Source organism: Saccostrea cucullata, unplaced genomic scaffold, assembly GCF_032062105.1.
Source record: "Saccostrea cucullata isolate Sc308-1 unplaced genomic scaffold, CSIRO_AGI_Scuc_v1 ctg362, whole genome shotgun sequence".
Classification (NCBI taxonomy): Eukaryota; Metazoa; Mollusca; class Bivalvia; order Ostreida; family Ostreidae; genus Saccostrea; species Saccostrea cuccullata.
The window spans coordinates 162,319-179,154 of record NW_026930844.1 but is presented as its reverse complement, the minus strand read 5'-3'; positions in this window follow the sequence as shown (position 1 = coordinate 179,154).

Here is a 16,836-nt window from a genome sequence, read left to right as displayed (position 1 = left end):
TTAATGTATCAAGGTCAGTGACTGTTGAAGGTTATGACCTTGACCTAATATGTCTCAAGGTTGGTGACTGATAAATGGTATGACCTTGACTTTGACCTAAAATCTTATGACCTTGGGCTTTGACCTCCTTGACCTATATAGTTATGACCTTGACCTAATTTTTAAAAAAAAATGTTGACTGTATAATGTACCCTTTACTACTAACATCTTGGAAATAAATGATATGTCCTGCCATGAACTTAATCCGCCCTTCTGGATCAAAGGTCGTCCCCTAACTCATAGTAAACGCAGTCATATTATGTAGTTTTTAAACAGGATAAACAAGTATAAAATGTTTTGTTAACCAGTCAAAAATATATTTTTGATGATTGAGGTAGTTGCATAGAAATACAAATTGTCTGTGAATCAAATTTAAAGTGAACGGTTTATCATTTCTCTGGACTAAGATACATGTACATTATGGTTTAAACTTTATAGCAGTACAATATTAAATCTGTCTAGCAGTAGGCCTATTTGATCAATAATGAAAATAATTTTCTGACACCCCACCCCCCAATAAAACAATTAATTTAGGCACAATAGCAGATTATTCGAACAGGTCCAGCAGATGTTTACAACAGATTATTATAAACTTTGGGAATATCAGATCTTTTGCGTAGGTAAAGGCATATTTGTGTTGAAATATTTACCATCAACATCGCTAAAATCTCATTTTTTTAAGAATGATATTTAAAGTAAATGAGATTTTTCCGTCAACTTCTCTGAAAAAAAGTCACTGGAAAACACATTTTGACTGTCACTTAAAAGTTCGGCTTGTTAAATATGGTTTAAAAAATGTACATTTAGGAGCAAGAGATTAGTTTATTAAAACAGCAGAAGAGTGTCTTTACCTGCTTGTAGCGCAATTCTCTACATACAAGAAGCCTTCCACTCAATATGGAAAGTATATATGGTATAGACCATAGAGCGTTATGAACAAAAATTAAGCTAACCTAAACGCTTTTTGAGATATCACTCGGAAATGAGAGGTTTGCATACAAACAATGTCTTTTTCTACCTTTACATTTGGACCTAGAAATAAATAGGGGTCATTTTAAGCCAAAGCAAGTTGTGGTATAAACTCAACTTGAAAAAGATCATTGGCTTCTTAAGATATCCCATGATAATAAAATGTTAAAACAGGGGGAGGGGGTATTTTTATAGACAAAAGAAAAACGAAAATAAATGCCTATTTTCTCCCAATTTCAAAGTGATTGACAGCTAAAACTGTGCATTTTATTAATATATATACTATTTATGTTTTACTTATTTGTGTAAAACATGAGAAAAAAAATCTGCGTAACATTTTATAACATCCAAGATTTTTTTCAAAATAACGGTATGGTGATGCTTGAAAGTCCGATTTCAATGGAAAATACCATCGACCCCCCCCCCACCACCACCACCACCACCACCACCACCTTTATTTCAAGAGTTGGAATAAGGGATAATTTAATATTTAGCACTGGTATTAAAATAATGAATCAAATACCATTTAACTGTTTTTTTATATTAAATAAAGATTTTATAGCTTAATTGCCATTAATGTTGAATACAATGGTAGCAAAATGTAGGCGGGAATTGAGAGTTAGCGTGCATAGTTCTTTATATACCACTGTGACCTTGAACTTTGACCTTCTGTCCATATGGGCACACATTCATATGATGCTAGTTATTGTTGACTAGAACTGTGACTGTTTCTTCATTTGTTGTTTAAAACACAAATATTACTAGTTATGACACAGAAAAAAATGCTGTTTAGTTTTCTTAAATATGCACTGGGAGACAAACTTTGTGTCGGAATAGACAGGGTGTCGGATTGCACAGTGTTAAAAACATGGAAAATAGTAAAGTGGGAAAGGAATTTAACGTCGGAATCCACAGTGTGTCGGATTTCTCAGGTGTCGGATTAGACAGTTTTCACTGTATCTATTAAAATCGGTCATTTTGACCTTGACCTTTGACCCTTAGTCATGAAAATTGATTTTTTCGCGTTGTTTTTGCTATTGTGTACCATATATCTAAATTTGATTTAATCCATTTTAAAATACTCAGGCAATTACATGGATCCTGATTGTATCTATGTATTGTACTTTTCTATGATTTTAAAAAAAAGCATTAGTTTGTAACCATGGTAACAAGAAAACTAAATATGAATACCAAGTAGTTCTTTGTAGTGTATATTAGAACTATATGTGGACTTTCAAACCAATGTATTCATTTTTTCCAAACTATCCGCAAAAATTTATACCAGGCTTTTCAAAAGAGCCTAAAATCTACAATTTTCCATAAGAAAAATCCTACCTATAAATGAGCGATATTTTTTTATGAGGAAAAAGTAACTGAAATACTAAAAATTTTCTAAAGCACTGTTAAATGATGTATTTTGGCAAAAAAGTAAAGTCACGTTGATAGTTTGTTCCATTAAAGACTTTTAATAAGTCAAAAAGGGTCATTTTTCATCAAAATTTAGCGATTTTAAGGCCATGAAAAATGTTTGTTGGTTGCCATGGTTACCATGGACCATAACAATCATTTTATTATGAATTTTAGGTACATACATCAATATAGAAACGTATGCCAAGTTTCATAAAAATTCGAGACCATGTGTGCCACACCCCCTATATAAGAGTTTAAATGCTTACAGAGAATGGCTGTGGGGGGTTCATGAGAACATTCTGATTTTATTTATTACCAGGTATTGTCTTAAGCATGTTAAGGAGCATTTGTCAAGAGTTGAAGCATTATTCATACACTTAAAAGAAACCTTCTTCCTAAATAGAAAATGAAGATTGTGCAAAGAGGACAAATTACATTTTTTTGATTTAGTACTTTATTTAAAAAAAAAATAGAAATATGTTCATAGGGCATGAATACCCTGTCAAGGTTATTTTTGTAATGCAACATCAAGGTTGTATTAGTAATGCAACATGAAAATTTGAATTAGTGTGTGAAATTTGATCAGAATATCTTGAATAGTGATGCAGTTGAATCGATTACATCAGTATGTATCAGCATAATGAAGTTTGACACTAATTTCAGAAAAGTGAGGTCAAAGGAAAAGCCAAGGTCAAAACATTTTGATGCAGTTGAAAAGCTTTCATCAGTATGTATCAGCATATGAAGTTGCAAAAATATTATGTATGGTTTCTTTAAAACAGACTGAAACACAATTTGATGGAAGTTAGGTCAAGGTCAAATGAAAGGACAAGGTCAAAATTGTTGATGCAGTTGAATTGCTTACATGGTACATGTAAATCTGTATGTATCAGCATAGGAAGTTTAGTAAAAATACCTTGGATGGTTTCTTTGAAACTGAGCTTGGAACTGAGCTAAACTCAAAGTGTGATGGAAGGAAGGACAAAAGGCAAACATGTCAAACGCTATGCCAGCCCCGGCTATATTCATGACAGGGCATAAATTAAAAACAAAGACGGGGAGGGATGTTTTAGCCTGAACTCTTAAGGCCTTTACATTTTCAAATTAATTTTTGTTAAATACTTTTTAGTCTAGTCTGACATGAATAACACAAGCAAAGCTAGGTGGGAAATAAAATAGATTTTTCATTGCATTTTCCTGTATACGTGCTTTCAGTACATGTACCCGGTAGTAGTGTATTAAAGGAGAGACTTTTAAAGCGGAATTAGTCATAACTAATGGGCTTTTCTAGGGTTATTTTATTTAAAAACTTTGCTGTTGTTTGGAATTCATCATCTTAAACAGTATATAGTATACTGCATACTGCAAAGCAGAAAAATCTTAGGGAATATCAAGGGTATTTAAATCATGTTGAAGCATCAATATGTAGTGTTGACAAAAGGTTAATCATAATGAATTACTTTACACATGTTTCAAATACTTAGTACATGTATTTCAATAGCTGGCCGTAACACTTAAAATTATTAACATGCACCTCAATTAAGCGACTGACCTTGCCGCTTTGGTCAAGGTCAACAGAAGAACATGAATTTCTCTTCTTGAATTGTCAAACAATTCACAAAAATTGTGTATCAATGTATGAAATATTCAAAGCAGGGTTTAAAAGGGGTTAAGAACCATGTAGATTTGGTTAAGAAATTATTAGACATAGAATATATAATAAAGAATAGTTTGACATTGAGGTCAAAGGGCAAGGTGAGGAGAAGTCAAAGTAATGTATGATTCATTACCTTTTACAGCTTAGCCCATGTGGAATAAGAATATATATATTCTTTCTTAAAGGACAAATTAATTCTAGTGATCTGAATAGCCATTTAAGGATATTTTGTATAAAACTGCTTATTTTCAAGCAGTTCTTCTTCCAGAAAATATAGAGCGCAGACTAGAAAAAGCTTTATATTTTTATCAGAGTGGTTTCCATCCAATACTAATTAGTGACAGAAAAATAATGTATGTTCTACACTGCACTCTGTTTCCCATAAGAAAAAACATCAAAAAGGCGTTTTTTTTTTGTTTTTGTTTTTTTTTTTTTGCCTTTTTTGGTTAGATAATAAAATAGCATTATTTCTCATGTCATTTTCAGCCAGTGAGTGCATATCAATATGAAAAATATTTGGAAATATTTTAAATATATCCTCTTCTTAAAATTCAATATCAATCAAACATATCTTAATATCATTCTAAAATGTTGACTTTTAGGGGGCCAAATTTGGCTCTTATCATGATATATAGTCCTTTATAATTTGGCATTGAAGTCAATGGTCAAGGTGAAAAGAAGGAAATATTTCTAATATATCCTCATCTTCAAACTAAATATCAATTAAACATATCTTAATTTTATTATAAAATGTTGAGTTTTAGGGGGGGGGGGGGCAAAATTGGCTCTTATCATGTATAGTCCTTTAAAATTTGACATTCAAGTCAAAGGTCAAGGTGAAAAGAAGGAAATATTTCTAATATATTCTCATCTTCAAATTAAATATCAATTAAATGTATCTTAACATCATTCTAAAATGTTGATTTTTAGGGGGGCAAAATTGGATCTTATCATCTAAAGTCCTTTATAATTTGACATTGAAGTCAAAGGTCAAGGTGAAAAGAAGGTCATGGAATTTTTGACTTATTTTCATTCCAGATGCACCAATCTGTTACATTTTACATTGTTTCTTATAAGATAAATTACTTATAATACCATGAACAATTTGCAGGAAATCATCTTTAAATGCCTAAATTTGCATATCTTTGAATCTCCATGGCAACATTGTTTTTGATTGTCTACTCAATTCTTTTTTTTTATTTTATAATTAACCCAACCCGAACAAAATCACACTAAAGAGTTTATAAATAATTGCACAGCATTTCTTTAAAGTCTTTCAAAAAATGGTGCAAATTCAACTATTTTTTTGGTCAAATCATATCTCTTCTTCCCATCACCATAGCAACGTACTGAAAAAAATGTAATCATACTTAGTTGGTCACCCAAGAACTTAGAATTAAGTCCTCTTTGAGGAATGAGTAATTGTAAACAATCTTTTGACAACATCTATGTGCATATATACTCTTTTTATTGCAATATTTGCCTGTTTTGAAAGTAAAAATTCTATTCTGGTAACTAAGGAAATGTTTTCCTAAGGTTACGACAGTGTCGTTATGGTTAAAAACAGTATTTTTGTTTTTTGTTTTTGTTTTTTTTTTTTTTTTTTTTTTTTTTTTTGTTGTTGTTGTTGTTTAATTGTGACGAAAATAATCCATAAACACTGATTTCAAGAAAATTAAAATTTTTGACTTTCCATTCAAAGCTCAATGCTTACTTGGATGGCCTCTTAATTCTTTGAAAATATTCTTCTCTGCTCCTGGGAATTGAGATGATAAATTACCTTTATATCGATGATAAGCAATGGTTCTTCTTGTAGAATTGTGAATCTGAAAAGTCCCTGGGTCAAGTGTACATGTACAGTATAGGGTTATGGTGGGGCTCTAAATATATACAGTGAATGAATTAGGGCCTTGAAATATGCTCTTTTTTATTAATAAAACATGTATTTATGATAAACAAGGACACCTTTTCGAAATTGAAAAATGGGGGAACGACTAAATATTGCTGAATATTTCTGATTAATTGAGAAGCATTTTTAACCCCCCCCCCCATTTTGCTTATGGATATTAAGTGACCAAACTAAGCACAGTGTATATTTATGGTGAGCAATTCTGCGTCTTTCAAAATTGTGAATGGCATAGCCTCTGCTTTAAAACAAGAAAACAAATTCAAATGTTAGAAATTGTTGGGTGATGCACAGGTGACCTTCAAGACAAATGAGCCTCTAGTTAAAACATGCCAACATTTTTTTTTTTACTATTTCTTAATTATCTTCAATTAAATTAGGACCTGACCCTTCATTTGAACAAACATGAATTCCTTTCACCAAAGAATGCTTTGAGGCAAGTTTGCTTAAAATTGACCAAGTGGTTCTGGAAAAGAAGTAAAAAATGTAAAAAGTTTACAGACGGACGAACACTTAGAGTGGTCGAAAGATGGACAAAAGGTGATCAGAAAGGCTCAGTTGAGCTTTCAGCTGAGGTGAGCTACAATTACTACAATTTAAAAATATTTACCGATAGAGTCGATCTAAAATTAGCAACAGAAAACGTATTTCATATTCATAAATAGAAATATAATATTCTAAAAAATTTTTACATACTGACGATGTCTTTAATAATTCTCTGCGGAAGTTACACAGTGGGGACCGATGGTAATTTCACATGATTGGTTACTATACTTACAGTATTATCACCATATGAAATATATCAAGTATAATATACTTTTCGTCACATCAAAAATTGCTTTTCATACAAGGGATGATATTGCAAAAATATTTTCTTCTTCTTTCATAATGCATAAGAAGCTTTTTCTAACTTGAGTTATCTTTCTTAAGTTGGAGGTTTGACAAACAAAAATGCGAATACATGTACATGTTGCTTTTAATCCATAAAAAAGAACTTCAATGTATGAATATCTAATAATTCAAAATGCCAGTAAGGTCATCCTTAAAAAATTGTTTGTTTGGAATTGCCGTCTGAAGGCTTTGAGACACAGGAGGGAGGGAGAGAAATTTTTTTTAAATTGAAGATCTTTTTTTAAATTTTTGATAAAAATCTCAGTAAACAGTAAATACATTTTCTGACTTTTAAAAAAAGTATCTACCATCAACAAAAAACCTAATGAAAGAAGAATATTATTAAGTTTTTGGGGTTAATATTTACAAATAATGCAATTTTTAAAATTCGTAAGTAATGAAAAATATTATTTATTCATGTGGGTGATTCCACAAATTTGAGACAATTTTCATAAGTGAAGAAGTTAATATTGCTCTTTCTTCTTTCTCTGTCCGACATGGTTCAATGAGCTTTGTAATACATATGCTCTTTAATTTCAACGATAGTCACAAGTCAAATTTCAGATTTCAGATTTTCTTAAATGTAAGAAGTAAAATCAATTTTTTATGCTTTGGTCATGACCGCAACGATATAAAAACATGCAATTTCTATTTTTCTATATATTGAAAAGAAATTTTTTTTTTAACCAATGAAAAGAAAATGAAAAGAAAATTAATATTCTGTAATAAAATAGAAGTTGTAGAATTTTGGAATACGTTTCTATTCTGTGGAGGGCCAAATAAATCGCAAGATGTAAAAATATGATTGCTATTTGTGTAATTACAAAATCAATTTTTGTTGTTGTAAAAAACAAATATTGATACGTTTTAGGAAGTAACAGGCATAAAATGAAGTAAATTATATCACTAAGACTTATTTTTTACTAATAATTAATAGCATGTAATTTTATTTGCACAAAAGACTGGTGCTGTGGTCATGACTAAAATTTTCGGTCATGACATCAAATTTTTGGTCATGACATTGCTTTATTATACACATAAAAATGTCAATGAATAATTCTAAAATAAAAACACCAAAACACCAATAAAAATAAAAATAAAAAACAATGTAACATCAAATAAATTAAACGGTCTAATTATGCATGATATTTGTCTGTCAAGTCCAACTCTTTACGAAACACTAAAAAAATCAATTGTTTTATGCTTTATTAAATAAAAAATCAATTATAATGTTGATAGTTTAAAATATTTAATGATATATGTTGTTATTATAGCAGAATTAATAAATGATAAAAAGTTTGAAAATAGTAACTATTGTCATGACCACAACATATTAAGTTGCGGTAAATGACAGTTTTGGTCATGACATAAATTGAGTTATTACCTGATCAGCTCACCATACGTACCATATGGATGGTACAATGATGTACATAACATTGCAGAAACATTAAATAAAGCCGTTTGGAACAAGTTTACTATGTGAAATATTTGTATTATCGTGTTTTAGAACATTCGGTCATGATCAACCATAAAGGAACTAATAAAAAAAGATACTTACAACGGGATTTTTCCTATAAACCTTTTGACCTACACTGTTCCTTTCCTGCCATCAAAACTTTTAGTAGTTTATAAGCCTTCTTTTATGGAGAGTAATAATTCAAAGGGCAGTAACTCTATTTTAAATAGCAGATTGCACAATCGTTTCGGTCATGACGAAATATTAAGGAAGGCCCATACTTTTACGGATCCGGTTTTAATTTTACACAGCAATATAAAATGCTGATTATCACCTTTTTTTGTAATAAAATATTTTGGTGTCTTGAAAATAATTTAATAAGTATATATTTATTGATTATAGTGTCAATTTGAATACAAAGCATTTAAAATATACTATTTATGGAAATTAACACTTTACTCTTTGTCCGTAGGATTTATATGCTTTTAGCACATACACAGACACAAAATTCTTATTTGCCTTTATGAACCTAAACTTTTCTTATTTATTATTTTAAAGAAACTAACTTGAGATCTATTTTTATAGATTTTAGGCCTATATCATCTTTTTAAATTTTACTTTCGTGTTAAATTTTGTAAAAAATGATTGAAAAACTTGATATTCCAAAAATGGGGGTATACGTGTTCAAAGTGCTGTTTTGTAAAATTTTTCTGGTCAATCATAATAAAGTCTGTGTTTTTGTTAACCTTAGATATAATTCTTACTAATTTTAAAGAAAAAATGACGTGTAAACAATTTAAATTTTGAGAATTATTAAAAATAAAGATATTTTGAGATATTTTCCTTAAAGTCGTGGACAGATTCAACATCAATTTGTTTATGTTTTCCAGGAAAGATTTCAAATATTCTCCTGGCAAATGAATGTTTTTTGTTTCCACAAGTTTTAATATAAATTTGATGTGATTTGGTGCATAGCTAAATAAAATATGATATCACACTTCTTTATGTTTAATTATGGCTGTTGCATTTTTTGAGGTATGTACTGTGAGACATGTTGTATGAAAATTAACCTGCAAAGATATGTCTTTTATAGATGTTTTAGTTAGTACTTGAGTTATTCAAGGCATTCAAGTTAAAAAATGATCAGTTTGACAGAAAATTTTGAAAGTATGGGCCTACCTTAAGTGACACAAAAATATACAACAAAATTTTAGTAGTGTGATCAAAAAACCTACTGAATAAAAAAAGAAACATACTTAGGAGAAATGTATTAGAATAAATAAGACAAATAAAACTGAAAAACAAAAATTAGATGCGTGAAAAAACCCACAGAAAGTGGAAAGTCTATCATAGGGACACTGATATACGTCATTGATAATGATACAGTGACTTTATTTTTCAATATTAAAATCAAACGTTAACATTTTTGCGCATCACACAAAAAAAGAATATCTTTTTATTTAATATTTAGAACAAAATCAGGGAAATTTTGTTATATTTAACAGGAATATTAGAGTGTTTTTCATGAGTGACACAATTTGCCTCAAATTTGTGGAATCACCCATGTATGATAATTATGCTAACTGATATCAACATTAAATGCACTGTGCATCTTTTTGTATCTTATGATTCATATCTAAAATTACCCCACCAAAATGCAGTCGGTAAATAGGTGTAAAAAATATTGAAAAGTTCAGTAAATACGTGTATTTCCTAACTAAAACTAGTAAATACGTGTATTCTCTGAGCAGAATAGGGATTTCATGTATTTCCTATAATTCAGGAAATACATGAAATCCCTGATTACACATATTTACTGTAACATATATATATTAAAGAAGGACAATGACAATACAGTTCATGTTGAGAATATTTATCTACATTATTTGAGCCATTTAAAACATGCAAAACGTCGAGAACTACATGGCAACACTAGACGTTTTCGAATAATAAAATATAAAAATACACCCTGCTTTGATACATTGTTCTCCATAATATCAATTCAAATTGACGTGTGGGAGGTCCATTTGCATGTGTTGGTATACATGATTGTTCATTACGTTTTATGTATAAATGAGATCTTTTGAAACTTATATGGGATCGGAAATAATTTATTTATATCCAAGTTCACTAGACTTTAATTGTGTAACTCGGCAACTGAAGTAGCAGTAACCCCCATGAATCTGGTAACTATGCGTTTAAATTAAATTTCCTTTCATTTTCCACCATTAAATTGTCCGTTGTCATTTGCTGCGGGTCTGAAACAAGCCATCTTAATTCGAATCGCCTCGGACAAACGTATATATTATGGTTGCTGGCTTATGACTCGACAGAGATAACCTAGGGTACCTGAAAGTCGCTACCGACCAACTCCATTCAAGAGTCACAAATTACACCGACCGGGAAATTTTATCTTTCAATTTGTTTAAGTGGGTTTTTAAGGATTTAGTCAATAGCCCAATATAGGCTTAAGTATGTGCAAAGAGATGTTTAAATCTTTGTCCCTTTTTAAATAAAGCATGATTTATATATCCAGTGAACAAGAAACTTTTATTTCTGAACAAGTCTAGATTCTGGCTACTCTCTCTCTCTCTCTCTCTCTCTCTCTGCGTATCACTGGATGTTGTTTTGAGCCATCGGTTATTCAAAAGGGGTTTCTAATTTTATACTGTACATGTGTGAGGCACATTCTATTTCTTGAGGTTTAGATATTTAAATAAAAATGAATCTGATTTTTTTTTTACCTAAGATAACACTACCAAGAATGATGGTTTCAAATAACATAAACTAGTATATACATGTTATTTCCAGAATCAATTTTCACAAAAATTTCCATATTAACATGATCAAGGGCTTTCAAAGTAACTAAAGTTTGCGCATATTACAATAACATTTCTTGTAAAATATGATTGGAATAGTTTGACAAAAAAGTTGGAAAACTGAATTCATATAAAAAAAAAGGGGGGGGGGGGAAAGAAATATAAATTTGATCTTTTCTGGATTTTTGATCGATGTGTTTCGGTCTATCATTTTTTTAACGACAATCTGTAGGTAAAAAATACCAGATAGTTTCGCTAGGGTGAGTAAGATTTATCGTCATAATTAGGAATATATGCCATGTTAATACATGGCATATATCCAAATGAATCTGAACAAATCTGTGGAAGAAAAAACCAAAGGGACAAAATATCCAACCTGAAACTTTTCCTCTCAGAGAGAGGCCTCGGGTGATCTCGTGTTTACTTATGGTGATAAGTAAAGACTAGATCACCCATCGGTTTTCAACGATGAGAAAGACGTGGATGGGATAACTGTTTGAACTAAAAATCCAATTGTTTTCCCGTGGGATTCTGATTAAGGACATTTTACAAAGTTATTGATGGGTTCAACATGCTAAGAAACCCCACCAAAATACTTTTGGGGACATCAGTCACAAATGGAAGTACATGTAGTTAAATGTCGCACTGTTCTGTGGAACTTCTTTAACTTTTTTTCTGGAAAAATACGTTAAATACGGCAAAAGTTGTTCACACACCATTGACAATTATATTTTGCACCTGTTTCTAACTAATATATTAGCTCTTATTTCCATTCTCTATATCATTACAAATATTTCTACCTCCCAAACGTCATTATAAAATACACCCCAGAACCCAAAAAGACAGATTTCCCTACACATAGGAAAACTTTACACATTTCTAAATCACTCATTTCATATCATTTTTGCAAACATATCAAAACAATTCGCCAGGTGTTTCGCCTATAAACCGATAAATCAATTAAGAGTCCACACAGATTCAATTTTATGCGCCTTTTTTCGCGACTTCTTGCAGGTGTGAAATAGCGGGATATTGTTTGCCTTTCTTGATCCCTGTGCTCCGCCGAAATCTTCAACTGATGACGTACCCTGACCTTTTTGACCCCGCGGAATGTTGCCTCGTTTCACTGAAGAGTTCCGTTTGCGAGTGCCACCTAGAACTAATATTTTGAGGTAATCTACATTTGACCCCTAAGGGTCAGGACTACTTCGGAGGACATCTATATATATCCACATGCTATGTTAACACTCTTGAACTACCAATATGAATTCCGCTGTTGTTTAATTTCATTTTATTAGCCTGAATTGCTTGTGCTCTGTGTTTTCTCAACTTTTTTTCCTTCTGAATTTTTCTGTTTCATTAATTCATTCCAAAAGATGTGTTTTGGAAAATATAAATCTAATGGAAATCGCCAAAATCTGTGCATCATAAATGTAATATGTAAAATATTCCAAAACGCATATTGTATTAGACTGATAAAAATAGTTTCCCTTATTTTCAAAGTAAATACACAATTATTTTCAGTTTTACTCTGATAGATGTACACTGTTTATTTCTTTATAATTTAAAAACAATTTGATTATAGTGCAATAGAAAAAATAAAAATTCATTCATGTCTACTAGTATGTGTGTTGAAAAAAAAATTAAATTCGATGGTATTTTCATTTCGGTCATCTGTATTGCCGCTGTCTTCAAATAAAATCAGCACCTAGATGTATAGCTGTGCAGAAACTGTCCGGAAAAGAAAACAATGTATTTTTAATACAGTACTTGAAATCCTATAGATATTTCCCATTCAAATGTTCAAAATTAATGAATTTGAAGTTGACGAATAAAAGTTACACTCTAAAAAAAGTTTTACTTGTTGTTTTTAAAATAAGATATTAGATTAAGAAAAACTAGTAATTATTAGTAATCCATTTAGTCAGAATAGCAAGTAAATGACTATCATAGTTAGTAATTGTAAACATGATAAGTAATAAGGATGAATTCATTTACTTATAAAATGATTTACTAAGTATCAATAGAATTACTTAAATTATAGGAATTGTATTACTTTAAGTTAGTAATGAACTACTCATTTTTGTTAAATTATTATTACTTAATTTAGAGATCATATGCTTTCTATTTACTAAATTTTATGAATTATTACTAAGTAAATGTAATTCTGAAATTAATCAAAATCTAGAATATTATTACTCAAAAGAATACTAAGTAAATGAAATACTTATCATATTTACTAAAATCGACATTATTTACTAGAAACACTGCAAGGTACCGACCTCTGACATGTGAGTACTACTCACAGATTTCTTTATTTGAGTTCCTTAATTGGGCCCTCTGAATAGTTTAATAGAAGAAATCTACTTATGATGGAAACAATTATATTTTCTATTTCTTTTGCCAATTTCTTTGTAATTATTTTATTATATATAACAATAAAACATTTGATTCCAAATTCGAAAGCCTTATAAATTGAATAAGTTGTATCTTTTTAAGGACCATTTTAAAAATGGTTAAACATTTCAAGTACTTAATTTCGCATTTTTATTAGTGTGACTTTTTTTTCACATGAAGGTATATTTAGAAGAAAGATAACTCCTCCTCACAGACAATTAATGATTAGACTACCATATTTAAGTAAATACTGATCTGAATTCTCCTTGATTTAGTAAATAAATTTTTGTTTTAAGTAAATTAATTAATACAATTCAAACAAGATGTGTTTGTGAAACACCTATGCCCCTGTATGGCAACATAGCAAAGGTTAAACTTTTCTTATATGCAAATTTAAATTTCTTGATATCTCCAAGGTCAAAAGGTCAAGGTTATTGGTATCTACTAAAAGGTCTTGCCACAAAAAATACATTTGTGAAATGTGGAAACACTTGCCTCAACCCTTCAGAAGTTATGGTCAAGGTTACCAATTTTGAAATGTAGGTCAAAGTCCAAGGTCAAGGACAAAGGGACAGATTTGGTGGTACCCTAAGAAAGGTCTTGTCACAAGGATGAACTATGTAAAGTATAAATGCACTAACCCTAATCCTTTTAAAGATACAGTCAAGGTTTGCTTTTTAAAAGTGGGTCAAACTCCAAGGTCAAAGGGTCAAAGTTCTTGGTATCCTATGAATGGTCTTCTCAAAATGATTACATATATGTAAGTATGAAAACACTATTCCTTACCGTTCAAAAGTTATGGCCAAGGTTAAAGTTTTTTTTTCACAAGGATGGAAATCTCCAGGGTCATGGTCAAAATTTCATAGTTGTTGGTATTCAATGAATGTTCTTAGCTTTCAACAAAAAATATATATGTGAAGTATAAATGTCCTGGTATTTACTGTTCAAAAGATTTGGATAAAGAATAAGTTTGGATTTTTTGTGTATAATTGAGTCAAACTTTAAGGTCAAGGTAAAATTTGGTGATACTCAGAGAAAGGTCCTGTTACAAGGAATACACGTGTGAAATATGAAAGTCATAGCTCCACTAAATCAAAAGTTATGGGCAAGGTTAAAGTTTCTGCAGATAAACAGACAAACATAGGGACAGCTAGACAGACAGACGGACACGACAAAAATTATATACCCCCGAAACTTCGTTTACGGGGGCATTAAATCATTAAATATAGTAAATAGTGGTAAAATGTAAGTAAAGACCAAGTAATGTTATTACCTATATACGCAAATTTAAGTAAATATAAATTACTAAGTAAAACTTTTTAGTGTGTAAGTAAAACAATTCTTTAAAATACAAAAATCAAGTAAAACATTTGAATCTAGTAATTGACATATATTTCAGTAATTGATTTTAAATTTTAAGTAAATGCTTAGTAATTATCTTTTATTTATCTTTGTTATTTCAAGTAAAAAATGACTACTAAGTAAAACTTTTTTAAGAGTGTATATTTCAAGAATTTTGAGGGAACCTGTATGGTGTGTGTGGGGAAATCCTAATGGAAGGGGGGTGCAATGAGAAAGAGGAAAATGGTAAATAAAAAAAATAATTGGTGAAGTTAGAGGGTCAAAAATTAACAAGTATATCCTATGGTCTATCGGTTGTGGCATTTTCAAATAAACCGATTGTATATGCAAAAATTAATACCCTTCCTCAAAACAATGCAAAAATTGTTATACAGGGTAGTATATAATCCTTTCCACACAGTAGAGAATCTTACCACATGAAAACAAACAACATGGCTGCTTCATGTAGACCTAAGTATCAGTTCTTACCTCCCCTCGCTTTCCATCACTTCCGTTGCTACAAATGTATCATTGAGTGGCAAATTTGAACCCATAAAAAGAAATGAAATTTTGCACCCACCTTTGTTTAATAATTTTAAATTAGGTTATAAGAAATGACTCTTATTTTTGACCAAATTATTCGAATATAACCCCTTCATCAATTATAAAGGTTAACTTAATCAAACCTGCCGGTTATACTCGAATAATTTGGCCAAGAATTTGAGGCATTCAGAATCCTTAAATAAATCGACACCCGTAGCGAGATGAGTGCCCTTGCTGTTTATACAGTGTATGTAAAATTGAATCAAAAGTAATCACCATTTTTTTTATTTAAATTAATTTAAAACTTGAAGTCAAGGTCAATGCAAGAAAAAAAGCTTGCTTCCAGTAGCCTTAAGGGTACTTACCACAAACAAAAAATGGATGCGCGGGTTGATATATATTTTTTTTGACTGATTTTGATTTGTTTTGCTAAAAATAAAAAATCCCTGAAATAAAAAGAAATCGCAGGTTTTCCTTGATGTTTAGATTTGAGATTTTATTTTGCCTTCTATATAATTCCATACAAAATTTTGCACAATTTTTTAACTTTATGACAAAATCTTATAAAATTCTCCCACTCTACTTGGTACACATTATTCAGGTTGTCAATTTAAATGTGAATCTATGAGAAATAATGCTGATTTCTGAAAAAAGTTTGTTTGTGTTATTTATCCTTAAATATTATGATTTATGCCTCGTGACCTAGATTTTGAAGTTTTACATACTTTTTCAAAAATGCTATTTTTTCTCATAACTTTTGATTGCCAAGAGATTTGGAATTCGCATTTGACCCGTGTCACAAGATTTTCCCAGCATGCTATATGTTTTTACCCCCTTAACCTTCATGTTAGAACTAAATTTAAAAAAATTAACCTAGTTGATTATTTTTGAATTTCATAATTTTGATAGGGCATTCATTTTTGAAAGAATAAATAATGCTATCCCATCCACTTAGACCCGTAAGTGCTGGTCAATAAATTTCATGTGGATTTCCTTGTTAATATTTTAAGCCAAGGTCAGATCATAGGGCTTTGGAACGCTTGAAAAAAATGTGTGTGTGTGTGTGTGAATTTTAACACCTCAATTTTTTTTTTTCTTAGCCATCTAAAGGCCTTCGAATTTATAAATGTTTGTTTCATAATGAGTAAGCACAATGTTTAAATTGTGAACAACTCAATTTTTGATTTAACATGTTATCATTTGCTAGAAAATAAATTTGAAACATTTTGCTTCTTAACAAATAGGACATTCTTATCGAACAATGACTTTATTTCATGATATTTTGAAGTCTTTCATCATTGTAACAGAACTTATACACCATGTATTGACAAACTTGTTACTTAAACACATCAATGGTACATGTAATAGTTCCGTTGTTAGGCCACTATTCGTTCACTCTCTGATTTGA